Below are 16,383 nucleotides of genomic sequence, written 5' to 3' on the forward strand. Positions count from 1 at the left end.
ACACACCCCACACACACCCCACACACACACCCCACACACACACACACCCCACACACACACACACACACACACACACACACACACAGACACACACACCCCCCCCACACACACACACACTCCCGACACACACACACTCACACCACACACACACACTCCCCACACACACCACACACGCCACACTCCCCACACACACACACACTCACGTCCTATCCACCATCAACGACTAACAAGGAGCTACAACTTGCCCCCCTCGCGTGTCACCCTCCCTGCACACGGGACTGCCCCCTCCCTGGCAAATGCCAGCCTCACCCTGGCCAGGGAGAGCAGCACCTGCCAGTGCCAGCCCAACAATGCCCACTGGACACAAGGCCACGACAGGGAGCTCCCTCAGGGGATGTGGGAGGGGTGAGAGGGGGAGAGAGAGGGGAGAGGGGGGGGGGGAGAGAGGGAGAGAGAGGGGAGAAGGGGGGGGAGAGAGGGGAGAGAGAGGGGAGAGAGAGGGGAGGGGGAAGGAGAGAGAGGGAGGGGGAAGGAGAGAGGGGGAGGGGAGAGAGAGAGGGATGGGGAGAGAGAGAGAGAGAGAGAGAGAGAGAGAGGGGAGGGGGGAGAGAGAAAGAGAGAGGGGAGAGGGGAGAGAGAGAGAGAGGGGAGGGGGAGAGAGAAAGAGGGGAGAGAGAGAGAGGGCAGGGGGAAGGAGGGGGAAGGAGAGGGGAGGAGAAAGGGGAGGGGAAGGAGAGAGAGGGGAAGAGAGAGAGAGAGGGGAGGGGGAAGGAGAGAGGAGGGGAGGAGAGAGGGGAGGGGGAAAGAGAGAGGGGAGGGGGGGAGAGAGAGAGAGAGGGGAGGAGAGAGAGAGGAGGGAGGGGAGAGAGAAAGAGGGAAGGAGAGAGAGGGAGGGGAGGGAGACAGAGAGAGAGGGGAGGAGAAAGGGGAGGGGAAGGAGAAAGAGGGGAGGAGAAAGGGGAGGGGATGGGAGGGGCAAGGAGAAAGGAGAGAGGGGGAAGAGAGAGAGGGGAGGGGGAAGGAGAGAGAGGGGATGGGGGGGGAAGCGAGAGAGGGGAGAGGGGGAGAGAGAGGGGGAGGGGGAGAGAGAGGGGGATGGGAGAGAGAGAGAGAGGGGAGGGGGAAGGAGGGGGGGAGAGAGAGGGGAGGAGAAAGGGGTGGGGAAGAGAGAGGGGAGAGGGAAAAGAGGGGAAGGAGAGAGAGGGAGGGGAGAAGGGAGGAGAGAGAGGGGAGGAGAAAAGGGGAGGGGGTGGGAGGGGCAAGGAGAAAGGAGAGAGGGGAAAGAGAGAGGGGAGGGGGAAGGAGAGAGAGGGGAGAGGGGGAAGGAGAGAGAGGGGAGGGGGGAGAGAGAGAGGGGAGGGGGAGAGAGAGGGGGATGGGAGAGAGAGAGAGGGAGGGGGGAAGGAGGGGGGAGAGAGAGGGGAGGGGGAAGGAGAGAGAGGGGAGAGGGGGGAAGCGAGAGAGGGGAGAGGGGGAAGGAGAGAGAGGGGAGGGGAGAGAGAGGGGGATGGGAGAGAGAGAGAGGAGGGGGGGAAGGAGGGGGGGAGAGAGAGGGGAGGGGGAGGGAGAGAGAGGGGAGAGGGGGGAAGCGAGAGAGGGGAGAGGGGGAAGGAGAGAGAGGGGAGGGGGAGAGAGAGGGGAGAGGGGGAAGGAGAGAGAGGGGAGAGGGGGAAGGAGAGAGAGGGGAGGGGGAGAGAGAGGGGAGAGGGGGAAGGAGAGAGAGGGAGGGGGGGAGAGGGAGAAGGGGGAGAGGGGCGCTGACTCTACTCACTGTGCACACAGCTCACCGTTCGCTCAGTGTGGTGGAGGCGGGGGGGGGGGGGGGGGGTGAGCGGGCACTGGTGCGGGCGCTGCGGGAGTGGGGTGGAGGAGGGGGGGCTGTGGCTATCACGACGCTGGGCGGGCCGAGCCGGCCGGGACCGTCTCTCTGTCTGAGTCTCACACTCACGCACTGCGTTGGTTCCCATCTCTCCCGGAACCCGTGTCAGAGAAACCTCCCCCGAGCCGGATTGTGACCGCATTGCCCCCCTCTGTTACACCACAACACCCCCCCACCCCCCCCGCCGCCCCTCACTCACTACCCTCACTACCCTCACTCACTCCCTCTATCACTCCCTCCTCCCCTCACTCACTCATTCACTCTCACTCCCTCACTCACTTCCCTCCTCCCTCCCCTCACTCACTCACACTCCCTCACTCCCTCCCTCCTCCCCTCACTCACTCACCACTCCCTCACTCCCTCCTTCACTTGACTCACTCCCTCACTCCCTCACACTCCCTCACTCCCTCACTCCCTCCCTCCCCTCACTCTGACTCACTCCTTCAGTCACTCCCCTCACACTCCCTCACTCCCTCACTCCCTCACACTCCCTCACCTCCCTCACACTCACCTCACACTCCCTCACACTCCCTCACTCCCTCACACACTCCTCACACTCCCTCACTCCCACACTCCCTCACTCCCTCCTTCACTGACTCCCTCCCTCACTCCCTCCCTCCCTCACTGACTCACTCCTTCAGTCACTCACTCACACACTCCCTCACTCCCTCACAGACTCCCTCACTCACTCACTCCCCTCCTTCACTGACTCACTCCCTCCTTCACTGACTCACTCCCTCACTCCCTCACACTCCCTCACTCCCTCACTCCCTCCTTCACTGACTCACTCCCTCCTTCACTGACTCACTCCCTCCTTCACTGACTCACTCCCTCACTACACTGCCTCACTACCCTCCCTCCCTACCCTCACTCACTACCCTCACTCACTACCCTCACTCACTCTCACACTAACTCCCTCACCCCCCTCCCACACTCACTCCCTCACTCCCTCTATCACTCCCTCTATCACTCCCTCCCTCCTTCACTACCTCACTCCCTCCTCACTCCCTCACACACTCACTCACTACACTCACCCTCTCACTCACTCCCTCCTCACTTACTCACACACTCCCTCACACACTCCCTCACTCACTCACTCCCTCAATCACTCCCTCTATCACTCCCTCACTCACTCCCTCACTCCCTCACTCACTCCCTCACTCACTCACTCACTCACTCACTCACTGTCTCACCACAACCCCCCGCCCCTCACTCACTCCTCACTCACTCCCTCTATCACTCCCTCACTGACTCCCTCCTTCACTCACACTCACTCACTCCCTCACTCCCTCCCTCCCTCCCTCCTTCACTGACTCACTCACTCACTCCCTCCCTCCTTCACTGACTCACTCACTCACTCCCTCCCTCCCTCCTTCACTGACTGACTCCCTCACTCACTCACTCACTCACTCACTCCCTCCTTCCCTCACTCTCTCACTGACTCACTCCCTCTATCACTCCCTCACTGACTCCCTCCTTCACTCACTCTCACTCACTCACTCCCTCCCTCCCTCCTTCACTGACTCACTCACTCCCTCCCTCCTTCACTGACTCACTCACTCACTCCCTCCCTCCCTCCTTCACTGACTCACTCCCTCACTCCCTCCTTCACTGACTCACTCCCTCCTTCACTCCCTCCCTCACTGACTCACTCACTCACTCACTCCCTCCCTCCCTCCCTCCCTCACTGACTCACTGACTCACTCCCTCCTCACTCACTCACAATCACTCACTCACTCCCTCTATCACTCCCTCCTCCCACCACTCACTACCCTCACTCACCCCCCCCCTCACTCACTCACTCCCTCCTCACTCCCTCCCTCCCTCCCTCCTCTCACTCACTCCCTCTATCACTCCCTCACTCCCTCCCTCCCTCCCTCCTCACTCCCTCCTCACTCACTCACTCCCTCACTCCCTCCCTCCCTCCTCACTCCCTCACTCCCTCCCTCCTTCACTGACTCACTCACTCACTCACTTCCTCACTCACTCACTCACTCACTCACTACCTCACTCACTTCCTCACTCACTCACTCTCTCCCCTCACTCCCTCCTCACTCCCTCACTGACTCACTCCCTCACTCACTCACTCACTCACTCCCTCCTTTCCTCTCCCTCCCTCCCTCCCTCCCTCCCTCCCTCACCCCCTCCCTCACTCACTCCCTCACCCCCTCCCACACTCACTCACTCACTCACTCACTACCCTCCTTACCCTCCCTCCTCACTCCCTCACTCCCTCCTCACCCCCTCCCTCACTCACTCCCTCCCTCACTCCCTCCCTCACCCCCTCCCTCACTCACTCCCTCACTCACTCACTCACTCCCTCTATCACTCACTCACTCACTCACTCACTCCCTCTATCACTCACTCACTCACTCACTCACTCACTCACTCACTCACTCACTCACTCACTCCCTCCCTCCTTCACTCACTCCCTCCCTCACTCCCTCCTCACTCCCTCCCTCACTCCCTCCTCACTCACTCACTCACTCACTCACTCTATCACTCCCTCCTTCACTCACTCACTCCCTCCTTCTCACTCACTCACTCACTCACTCACTCTCACTCCCTCACTCCCTCCCTCACTCACTCCCTCACTCCCTCACTCACTCCCTCACTCACTCACTCACTCCCTCTATCCCTCCCTCACTCACTCACTCCCTCTATCACTCCCTCACTCACTCACTCCCTCCCTTCTCACTCACTCACTCACTCACTCACTCACTCACTCCCCTCCCTACCCTCACTCACTCCCTCACTCCCACTCCCTCACTGACTCACTCCCTCTATCACTCCTTCCCGCCCTCACTCCCTCACCCCCTCCCTCACTCATTCACTCACTCACTCACTCACTCACTCACTCACTCACTCACTCACTCACTCACTCACTCACCCCCTCCCTCACTCACTCACACTCACTCCCTCACTCTATCACTCCCTCACTCCCTCCCTCCTCACTCACTCACTCCCTCACTCACTCTCTCCCTCCTTCCCTCACTCACTCACTCCCTCACTCTCTCCCCTCACTCCATCCTCACTCACTCTATCCCCTCACTCTCTCCCTCCTCACTCACTCCCTCTATCACTCACTCACTCACTCACTCACTCACTCACTCACTCACTCACTCACTCACTCACTCCCTCACTCACTCACTCCCTCTATCACTCACTCACTCACTCACTCGCTCACTCACTCACTCACTACCCTCCCTCCCTCGTCACTTCCTCCCTCACTCCCTCCTCACTCCCTCACTGACTCACTCCCTCACCCACTCACTCATTCACTCCCTCCTTTCCTCTCCCTCCCTCCCTCCCTTCCTCCCTCACCCCCTCCCTCACTCACTCCCTCACCCCCTCCCACACTCACTCACTCACTCACCACCCTCCTTACCCTCCCTCCTCACTCCCTCACTCCCTCCTCACCCCTCACTCACTCCCTCCCTCACCCCCTCCCTCACTCACTCCCTCCCTCACTCCCTCCCTCCCTCACCCCCTCCCTCACTCACTCCCTCACTCACTCACTCACTCACTCACTCACTCCCTCTATCACTCACTCACTCACTCACTCCCTCCCTCCTTCACTCACTCCCTCCTCACTCCATCCCTCACTCCCTCCTCACTCACTCACTCACTCACTCTATCACTCCCTCCTTCACTCACTCACTCCCTCCTTCTCACTCACTCACTCACTCACTGACTCACACTCACTCCCTCACTCCCTCCCTCACTCACTCCCTCACTCACTCCCTCACTCACTCACTCACTCCCTCTATCCCTCCCTCACTCACTCACTCCCTCTATCACTCCCTCACTCACTCACTCCCTCCCTCCTCACTCACTCACTCACTCCCCTCCCTACCCTCACACACTCCCTCACTCTCACTCCCTCACTGACTCACTCCCTCTACCACTCCTTCCCGCCCTCACTCCCTCACTCCCTCACTCATTCACTCACTCCCTCACTCCCTCCCTCCCTCACCCCCTCCCTCCCTCCCTCCCTCACCCCCTCCCACACTCACTCCCTCCCTCCCTCCCTCATTCCCTCACTCACTCCCTCCCCCACTCTTTCACTCCCTCCCTCCCTCACTCCCTCCCTCACTCCCGCCCTCACTCACTACCCACCCTCTCTCCCCCTCACCCACTCGCACACTCACACTTGCACTCTCACTCACACACTCACACTCTCTCACACACTCACACTCTCACTCACACCCCCTCACTCACCTCCTCACTCACACTCACACACACTCACCCAGTCACACACTCACACACTCACCCACCCACTGACACACACTCACCCACACTCTCACACACTCACCCATTCACACTCACCCACATACCCCTTCACCCCTTCACTCACTCACTCACACCCACACACTCTCTCACTCACACACACACCCACTCACCCACACACCCACTCACACACACTCACCCACCCACACACACACCCACTCACACACACTCACCCACCCACTCACACACCCACACACACACACACTCATCCACTCACACACTCACCCACCCACACACCCACTCACACGCACACTCACCCACTCACCCACCCACACACACTCACACACTCATACACACTCACCCACACACACAGCCACTCACACACTCAGCGGGTCAGGCAGCATCTGTGCAGAACATGGATAGGTGACGTTTCACAGAGTGCTGGAGTAACTCAGCGGGTCAGGCAGCATCTGTGGAGAACATGGATAGGTGACGTTTCACACAGTGCTGGAGTAACTCAGCGGGTCAGGCAGCATCTGTGGAGCATGGATAGGTGACGTTTCACAGAGTGCTGGAGTAACTCAGCGAGTCAGGCAGCATCTGTGGAGAACATGGACAGGCGACGTTTCGGATCAGGACCCTTCTTCAGACTTGAGTCTTCAGAGAGAGTCATGGGAAAGTTTCCCACAAGGAAAAGTGACCCCCCTCCACTCTCCCCCCCCCTTCCCTCTCTCCCCCCTCTCCCTCCCTCCCCCTCCCTCCTCTCTCTCTCTCTCCCTCCCCTTCCTTCCTCCCACCCCTCTCTCTCCCCCTCTCTCTCCACCTCTCCACCATACCCAGAATCCCGCTATCTCCAATCTCCCCCCCCCCACACAAAATAAAAGCCTCTCTTGGCTAAAAACTCCGGTCAACGCAACAGTCTGATCACTTGAACCCTTCCCCAAATCTCACCCTTCTTTTCTTTATTTTATTCTTGCAGATTGAATGATCTAATCAAAAGAATGGTAAACAGTTTTTTTCTTTGAAAGGAGACCAACCTCCATCCCAAAGAGGGAGAGGAATGAATTTGTACAACTGTATACTGTGTGTGTACAGTATACTGCGAGCTAGCTAGTGTGTAATAAGCGAGCTAGCTAGTGTGTGTTTAATAAGTGAGCTAGTTAGTGTGTGTGTAATAAGCGAGCTAGCTACTGTGTGTAATAAAGGTGCTAGCTCGTGTGTGTGTAATAAGCGAGCTAGCTAGTGTGTGTAATAAGCGAGCTAGCTAGTGTGTGTGTAATAAGCGAGCTAGCTAGTGTGTTTGTAATAAGCTGGCTAGTGTGTGTAATAATCGAGCTGGCTAGTGTGTGTAATAAGCTGGCTAGTGTGTGTAATAAGCGAGTTAGTGTGTGTAATAAGCGTGCTAGTTAGTGTGTGTAATAAGCGAGCTAGTTAGTGTGTGTAATAAAGGCGCTAGCTAGTGTGTGTGTTATGTGCGCTAGTGTGTATAATAATAGAGCTAGCTAGAGTGTGTAATAAGCGTGCTAGCTAGTGAGTGTGTAATAAGCTAGCTAGTGTGTGTAATAAGCGAGCTAGTGTGTGTGTAATAAGCTAGCAAGTGTGTGTAATAAGCGTGCTAGCTAGTGTGTATGTCATAAGCAAGCTAGTTAGTGTGTTTGTAATAAGCTGGTTAGTGTGTGTGTAATAAGCAAGCTAGCTAGTGTGTTTGTAATACGTGAGCTGGCTAGTGTGTTTGTAATACGTGAGCTAGCTAGTGTGTGTGTAATAGGCGAGCAAGTTGGTGTGTTTGTAATAAGCGTGCTAGTGTGTGTACTAAGTGTGGCTAGTGTGTGTAATAAGCGAGCTAGTTAGTGTGTTTGTAATAAGGGAGCTGGCTAGTGTGTGTAATAAGTGAGCTAGTTAGTGTGTTTGTAATAAGTGAGCAGGCTAGTGTGTTTGTAATAAGCTGGCTAGTGTGTTTGTAATACGTGAGCTGGCTAGTGTGTGTGTAATAAGTGAGCTAGCTAGTGTGTGTAATAAGTGAGCTAGTTAGTGTGTTTGTAATAAGTGAGCTGGCTAGTGTGTGTAATAAGCTGGCTAGTGTGTGTGTAATAAGCGAGCTAGCTAGTGTGTGTAATAAGCAAGCTACCTAGTGTGTGTAATAAGCAAGCTAGTTAATGTGTTTGCAATAAGCTGGCTAGTGTGTGTAATAAGCGCGCTAGCTAGTGTGTGTAATAAGCTGGCTGGTGTGTGTGTAATAAGCGAGCTAGCTAGTGTGTTTGTAATAAGCGAGCTAGCTAGCGTGTTTGTAATAAGCTGGCTAGTGTGTATAATAAGCAAGCTAGTTAGCGTGTTTGTAATAAGTGAGCTAGCTAGTGTGTGAAATAAGCGAGCTGGCTAGTGTGTGTAATAAGTGAGCTAGCTAGTGTGTGTGTAATAATTGAGCTAGTTAGTGTGTAATAAGCTAATGTGTGTAATAAGCGCACTAGCTAGTGTGTGTAATAAGCGTGCTAGCTAGTGTGTGCAATCAGTGAGCTGGCTAGTGTGTGTAATAAGCGAGCTAGCCAGTATGTGTAATAAGCGAGCTAGCTAGTGTGTGTAATAAGGGCGCTAGCTAGTGTGTGTAATAAGTACATTAGTGTGTTTAATAATAGAGCTAGCTAGAGTGTGTAATAAGCGTGCTAGCTAGTGTGTGTAATAAGCTAGCTAGTGTGTATAATAAGCGAGCTAGTTAGTGTGTTTGTCATAAGTGAGCTAGCTAGTGTGTTTGTAATAAGTGAGCTAGTTACTGTGTTTGTAATAAGTGAACTAGCTAGTGTGTGTAATAAGTGAGCTAGTTACTGTGTGTGTAATAACTGAACTAGCTAGTGTGTGTGTAATAAGCGTGCTAGTTAGTGTGTGTGTAATAAGCTGGCTAGTGTGTGTGTAATAAGCGAGCTGGCTAGTGTGTGTGTAATAGGCGAGCAAGTTGGTGTGTTTGTAATAAGCTGGTTAGTGTGTGTAATAAGCGCGCTAGTGTGTGTACTAAGTGTGGCTAGTGTGTGTAATAAGTGAGCTAGTTAGTGTGTTTGTACTAAGTGATCTAGCTAGTGTGTGTGTAATAAGTGAGCTAGTTAGTGTGTGTGTAATAAGTGAGCTAGTTAGTGTGTAATAAGCTAATGTGTGTAATAAGCGCACTAGCTAGTGTGTGTAATAAGCGAGCTAGCTAGTGTGTGTAATCAGTGAGCTAGTTAGTGTGTTTGTACTAAGCTGGCTAGTGTGCATAATAAGTGAGCTAGTTAGTGTGTTTGTCATAAGTGAGCTAGTTAGTATGTTTGTACTAAGCTGGCTAGTGTGTATACTAAGTGAGCTAGTTAGTGTGTTTGTAATAAGCGAGCTAGCTAGCGTGTTTGTAATAAGTGAGCTAGTTAGTGTGTCTGTAATAAGTGAGCTAGTTAGTGTGTTTGTAATAAGCGAGCTAGTTAGTGTGTTTGTAATAAGCAAGCTAGTTAGTGTGTTTGTAATAAGCTGGTTAGTGTGTGTAATAAGCGAGCTAGGTCGTGTGTGTGTAATAAGCGTGCTAGCTAGTGTGTGTGTAATAAGCGAGCTAGCTAGTGTGTGTTATAAGCGAGCTAGTTAGTGTGTGTGTAATAAGTGAGCTAGCTAGTGTGTGTGTAATAAGCAAGCTAGTTAGTGTGTGTGTAATAAGCTGGCTAGTGTGTGTGTAATAAGCGAGCTAGTTAGTGTGTTTGTAATAAGTGAGCTAGCTAGTGTGTGTAATAAGCGAGCTAGTTAGTGTGTTTGTAATAAGCTAGTTAGTGTGTGTAATAAGCGAGCTAGCTAGTGTGTGTAATAAGCGAGCTAGCTAGTGTGTGTGTAATAAGTGAGCTAGTTAGTGTGTGTGTAATAAGTGAGCTAGTTAGTGTGTAATAAGCTAATGTGTGTAATAAGCGCACTAGCTAGTGTGTATAATAAGCGAGCTAGCTAGTGTGTGTAATCAGTGAGCTAGTTAGTGTGTTTGTACTAAGCTGGCTAGTGTGCATAAGCGAGCTAGTTAGTGTGTTTGTCATAAGTGAGCTAGTTAGTGTGTTTGTACTAAGTTGGCTAGTGTGTATACTAAGTGAGGTAGTTAGTGTGTTTGTAATAAGCGAGCTAGCAAGCGTGTTTGTAATAAGAAACTAGTTAGTGTGTTTGTAATAAGTGAGCTAGTTAGTGTGTTTGTAATAAGCGAGCTAGTTAGTGTGTTTGTAATAAGCGAGCTAGCTAGTGTGTGTGTAATATGCATGCTAGCTTGTGTGTGTATAATAAGCGAGCTGGTTAGTGTGTGCAATAAGCGTGCTAGCTAGTGTGTGTGTAATAAGTGAGCTAGTTAGTGTGTGTAATAAGTGAGCCAGCTAGTGTGTTTGTAATATGTGAGCTAGTTAGTGTGTGTGTGCAATAAGCGTGCTAGCTAGTGTGTTTGTAATAAGCGAGCTAGCTAGTGTGTGTAATAAGCAAGCTAGCTAGTGTGTTTGTAATAAACGAGCTAGTTAGTGTGTTTGTAATAAGCTAGCTAGTTAGTGTGTGTGTAATAAGTGAGCTAGCTAGTGTGTGTAAAAAGCGAGCTAGTTAGTTTGTGTGTAATAAGTGAGCTAGCTAGTGTGTGTGTAATACGTCAGCTAGCTAGTGTGTGTGTGTAATAAGCGAGCTAGCTAGTGTGTTTAATAAGTGAGCTAGCTAGTGTGTGTGTAACAAGCGAGCTAGTTAGTGTGTAATAAGCGAGCTAGCTAATGTTTGTAATAAGCGAGCTGGCTGTTGTGTGTAATAAGCGAGCTCGCTAGTATGTGTAATACGCTAGCTAGTGTGTGTAATAACGAGCTAGCTGGTGTGTGTGTGTAATAAGCGAGCTAGTGTGTGTGTAATAAGCGAGCTAGCTAGTGTGTTTGTAATGAGCAAGCTAGCTAGTGTGTGTAATAAGTGAGCTAGTGTGTGTGTGTAATAAGTGAGCTATCTGGTGTGTGTGTAATAAGCGAGCTAACTAGTGTGTGTAATAAGTGAGTTGGTTGTGTGTGTAATAAGCAAGCTAGTTAGTGTGTTTGTAATAAGCTGGCTAGTGTGTATAATAAGTGCATTAGCTAGTGTGTGTAATAAGCGCGCTAGCTAGTGTGTGTGTAATAAGCGAGGTAGTTAGTGTGTTTGTAATAAGCTAGAGAGTGTGTGTAATAAGCTGGCTAGTGTGTGTGTAATAAGTGAGCTAGCTAGTGTGTTTGTTATAAGCGATCTAGCTAGTGTGTGTATTAAGCTGGCTGGTGTGTGTTATAAGCCTGTGGGGTATAAGATGGCTAGTGTGTGTAATAGGTGATCTAGTTAGTGTTTTGTAATAAGCTGGCTAGTGTGTGTAATAAGCTGGCTGGTGTGTGTAATAAGCGAGCTAGTTAGTGTGTTTGTAATTAGCTGGCTAGTGTGTGTAATAAGCGAGCTAGCTAGTGTGTTTGTAATAAGCTGGCGAGTGTGTGTAATAAGCGAGCTAGTTAGTGTGTTTGTAATAAGCTGGCTGGTGTGTGTGTAATAAGCGAGCTAGCTAGTGTGTGTAGTAAGTGAGCTAGCTAGTGTGTGTAATAAGCGAGCTAGCTAGTGTGTGTAATAAGTGAGCTAGCTAGTGTGTGTAATAAGTGAGCTAGTTAGTGTGTTTGTAATAAGCTAGCTAGTGTGTAATAAGCTGGCTGGTGTGTGTGTAATAAGTGAGATAGCTAGTGTGTTTGTAATAAGCTGGCTAGTGTGTGTAATAAGCTGGCTGGTGTGTATAATAAGCGAGCTAGCTAGTGTGTGTAATAAGTGAGCTAGCTAGTGTGTGTGTAATAAGTGAGCTAGTTAGTGTGTAATAAGCAAGCTAGTTAGTGTGTTTGTAATAAGCTGGCTGGTGTGTGTAATAAGCTGGCTGGTGTGTGTAATAAGCGAGCTAGCTAGTGTGTGTAATAAGTGAGCTAGCTAGTGTGTGTAATAAGCTGGCTGGTGTGTGTGTAATAAGCGAGCTAGCTAGTGTGTGTGTAATAAGCGAGCTAGCTAGTGTGTGTAATAAGTGAGCTAGCAAGTGTGTGTAATAAGTGAGCTAGTTAGTGAGTTTGTAATAAGCTGGCTAGTGTGTAATAAGCTGGCTGGTGTGTGTAATAAGCGAGATAGCTAGTGTGTGTGTAATAAGCTGGCTAGTGTGTGTAATAAGCTGGCTGGTGTGTGTAATAAGCGAGCTAGCTAGTGTGTGTAATAAGCGAGCTAGCTAGTGTGTGTAATAAGTGAGCTAGCTAGTGTGTGTAATAAGTGAGCTAGTTAGTGTGTTTGTAATAAGCTGGCGAGTGTGTGTAATACGCGAGCTAGTTAGTGTGTTTGAATAAGCTGGCTGGTGTGTGTAATAAGCGAGCTGGCTAGTGTGTTTGTAATAAGCTGGCTGGTGTGTGTAATAAGTGAGCTAGCTAGTGTGTTTGTAATAAGCGAGCTAGCTAGTGTGTGTATTAAGCGAGCTAGCTAGTGTGTGTGTATTAAGCGAGCTAGTTAGTGTGTTTGTAATAAGCGAGCTAGCTAGTGTGTGTAATAAGCGAGCTAGTTAGTGTGTTTGTAATAAGTGAGCTAGTTAGTGTGTGTGTACTAAGCGAGCTAGTGTGTTTGTAATAAGCGAGCTGGCTAGTGTGTTTGTAATAAGTGATCTAGCTGGTGTGTGTGTAATAAGCTGGCTGGTGTGTGTGTAATAAGCGAGCTAGCTAGCGTGTGTGTAATAAGCTGGCTGGTGTGTGTGTGTAATAAGTGATCTAGCTAGTGTGTTTGTAATAAGCACGCTAGTGTGTGTAATAAGCAAGCTGGCTAGTGTGTGTGTAATAAGTGAGCTAATTAATGTGTGTGTAATAAGCGAGCTAGCTAGTGTGTGTAATAAGCTGACTAGCTAGTGTGTGAGTAATAAGCGAGCTAGCTAGTGTGTGTAACAAGCTGACTAGCTAGTGTGTGTGTAATAAGCAGGCTAGCTAGTGTGTGTGTAATAAGCTGACTAGCTAGTGTGTGTGTAATAAGTGAGCTAGCTAGTGTGTGTGTAATAGGCGAGCAAGTTGGTGTGTTTGTAATAAGCTGGTTAGTGTGTGTAATAACGGTAGCACGCTAGTGTGTGTACTAAGTGTGGCTCGTGTGTGTAATAAGCTAGCTAGTTAGTGTGTTTGTAATAAGAGAGCTAGCTAGTGTGTGTAATAAGCGAGCTGGCTAGTGTGTGTAATAAGCGAGCTAGTTAGTAGAGTGTGCGTAATAAGCGAGCTAGCTAGTGTGTGTAATAAGCAAGCTAGTTAGTGTGTTTGTAATAAGCTGGCTAGTGTGTGTAATAAGCGAGCTAGCTAGTGTGTGTGTGTAATAGGTGAGCAAGCTAGTGTGTGTAATAAGCGAGCTAGTGTGTGTAATAAGCAAGCTAGTTAGTGTGTGTGTAATAAGCTGGCTAGTGTGTATAATAAGTGCATTAGCTAGTGTGTGTAATAAGCGCGCTAGCTAGTGTGTGTAATAAGCGCGCTAGCTAGTGTGTGTAATAAGCGAGCTAGCTAGTGTGTGTAATAAGCGAGCTAGTTAGTGTGTGTAATAAGCGAGCTAGTTAGTGTGTGTGTAATAAGTGAGCTAGTTAGTGTGTGTGTAATAAGCGAGCTAGCTAGTATGTGTAATAAGCGAGCTAGTTAGTGTGTGTAATAAGTGAGCTAGTTAGTGTGTGTGTAATAAGTGAGCTAGTTAGTGTGTGTGTAATAAGCGAGCTAGCTAGTGTGTGTAATAAGCGAGCTAGTTAGTGTGTGTGTAATAAGTGAGCTAGTTAGTGTGTGTGTAATAAGCGAGCTAGCCAGTGTGTGTGTAATACGTGCGCTAGTTAGTGTGTGTACTAAGCGAGCTAGCTAGTGTGTGTACTAAGCGAGCTAGCTAGTGTGTGTAATAAGCACGCTGGTGTGTGTAATAAGCGCGCTAGTTAGTGTGTGTAATAAGCGCGCTAGTTAGTGTGTGTAACAAGCGCGCTAGCTAGTGTGTGTAACAAGCGAGATAGTTAGTGTGTGTAATAAGCGTGCTAGCTAGTGTGTGTAATAAGTGCGCTAGCTAGTGTGTGTAACAAGCGAGATAGTTAGTGTGTTCGAAATAAGTGAGCTAGCTAGTGTGTTTGTAATAAGCTGGCTAGTGTGTGTACTAAGCGAGCTGGCTAGTGTGTGTGTCACAAGCGAGCTAGATAGTGTGGGTAATAAGCGAGCTAGCTAGTGTGTGCAATAAGCGAGCTAGCTAGTGTGTGTGTCATAAGCGAGCTAGCTAGTGTGTGTGTAATAAGCGAGCTAGTTAGTTTGTGCGTAATAAGCGAGCTAGCTAGTGTGTGTTTCATAAGCGAGCTAGCTAGTGTGTGTAATAAGCTGGCTAGTGTGTGTAATAAGCGAGCTAGCTAGTGTGTGTGTAATAAGTGAGCTAGCTAATGTGTGTAATAAGCGAGCTCGCTCGTGTGTTTGTAATAAGTGAGCTAGTTAGTGTGTGTGTAATAAGCGCGCTAGCTAGTGTGTGTAATAAGCATGCTAGCTGGTGTGTGTAATAAGTGAGCTAGTTAGTGTGTTTGTAATAAGTGAGCTAGCTAGTGTGTTTGTAATATGCGAGCTAGTTACTGTGTTTGTAATAAGCTGGTTAGTGTGTGTAATAAGGGCGCTAGCTAATGTGTGTGGAATAAGCGAGCTAGCTAGTGTGTGTGTGTAATAAGTGAGCTAGTTAGTGTGTGTAATAAGCATGCTAGCTAGTGTGTGTGGAATAAGCGAGCTAGCTAGTGTGTGTGTGTAATAAGTGAGCTAGTTAGTGTGTGTGTAATAAGTGAGCTAGTTAGTGTGTGTGTAATAGGCGAGCAAGTTAGTGTGTTTGTAATAAGCTGGTTAGTGTGTGTAAAAAGCGTGCTAGCTAGTGTGTGTAATAAGCGAGCTAGTTCGTGTGTTTGTAATAAGCGAGCTAGTGTGTATAATAAGTGCATTAGCTAGTGTGTGTAATAAGCGCACTAGCTAGTGTATGTGTAATAAGCGAGGTAGTGTGTGTTATAAGCCCGTGTGTTATAAGCTGGCTAGTGTGTGTAATAGGTGAGCTAGTTAGTGTTTTGTAATAAGCTGGCTAGTGTGTGTAATAAGCGTGCAAGCTAGTGTGTGTAATAAGCGAGCTAGTTAGTGTGTTTGAAATAAGTGAGCTAGCTAGTGTGTTTGTAATAAGCTGGCTAGTTTGTGTACTAAGCACGCTAACTAGTGTGTGTGTAATAAGCGCACTAGCTAGAGTGTATAATAAGTGAGCTACCTAGTGTGTTTGTAATAAATGAGCTAGTTAGTGTGTGTAATAAGCGAGCTAGTTAGTGTGTGTAATAAGCGAGCTAGTGTGTGTGTGTGTAATAAGCGAGCTAGTGTGTGTGTGTAATAAGTGAGCTAGCTGGTGTGTGTATAATAAGCGAGCTAACTAGTGTGTGTAATAAGTGAGCTAGCTCATGTGTGTGTAATAAGCAAGCTAGCTGGTGTGTGTAATAAGCAAGCTAGCTAGTGTGTGTGTAATAATCGAGCTAGCTCATGTGTGTAATAAGCAAGCTAGCTAGTGTGTGTGTAATAAGCGAGCTGGCTGTTGTGGGTAATAAGCAAGCTAGCTAGTGTGTGTGTAATATGTGAGCTGGTTAGTGTGTTTGTAATAAGCTGGCTAGTGTGTATAATAAGCGCACTAGTTAATGTGTTTGTAATAAGTGAGCTAGCTAGTGTGTGTGTAATAAGCGAGCTAGCTAGTGTGTGTGTAATAAGCGAGCTGGCTAGTGTGTGTGTAATAAGCTGGCTGGTGTGTGTAGTAAGCGAGCTAGCTAGTGTGTGTAATCAGCGAGCTGGCTAGTGTGTGTGTAATAAGCTGGCTGGTGTGTGTAGTAAGCGAGCTAGCTAGTGTGTGTAATCAGCGAGCTGGCTAGTGTGTGTAATAAGCGAGCTAGTGTGTGTGTTTGTAATAAGCTGGCTGGTGTGTATAATAAGCGAGCTAGCTAGTGTGTGTGTTTGTAATAAGCTGGCTAGTGTGTTTGTAATAAGCAAGCTAGTTAGTGTGTGTGTGTAATAAGCTGCCTAGTGTGTGTAATAAGCGAGCTGGCTAGTGTGTTTGTAATAAGCGAGCTAGTTAGTGTGTTTGTAATAAGCTGGCTGGTGTGTGTGTAATAAGCGAGCTTGCTAGTGTGTGTGTAATAAGCGAGCTAGCTAGTGTGTGTGTAATAAGCTGGCTAGTGTGTGTAATAAGTGAGCTAGTTAGTGTTTTGTAATAAGCGAGCTAGTGTGTGCAATAAGCTGGCTGGTGTGTGTAATAAG

General features: G+C 49.3%; 1 protein-coding gene across 6 annotated transcripts in view; it reads right to left on the reverse strand.

Moving 5' to 3' along the window:
- The window catches only part of rbms2b (RNA binding motif, single stranded interacting protein 2b), a 181,567-nt gene that overhangs the window by 158,513 nt on the left and 6,671 nt on the right, over nucleotides 1-16,383 (reverse strand). Inside the window, exon 1 of one of the 6 annotated variants that reach the window (XM_078431554.1) lies at nucleotides 1,949-1,981. The exons of 2 other annotated variants lie outside the window; for them this stretch is intronic. The gene's annotated coding sequence lies outside the window, so the exon portion shown is untranslated. Of the gene's footprint in view, nucleotides 1-203; nucleotides 389-1,771; nucleotides 1,801-1,948; nucleotides 1,982-16,383 lie in introns of those variants that run through there. 3 more of the 6 variants (XM_078431552.1, XM_078431551.1, XM_078431555.1) reach the window with 3 other exon arrangements.

Source organism: Rhinoraja longicauda, chromosome 42 (genome assembly GCF_053455715.1).
Source record: "Rhinoraja longicauda isolate Sanriku21f chromosome 42, sRhiLon1.1, whole genome shotgun sequence".
Lineage (NCBI taxonomy): Eukaryota > Metazoa > Chordata > Chondrichthyes > Rajiformes > Arhynchobatidae > Rhinoraja > Rhinoraja longicauda.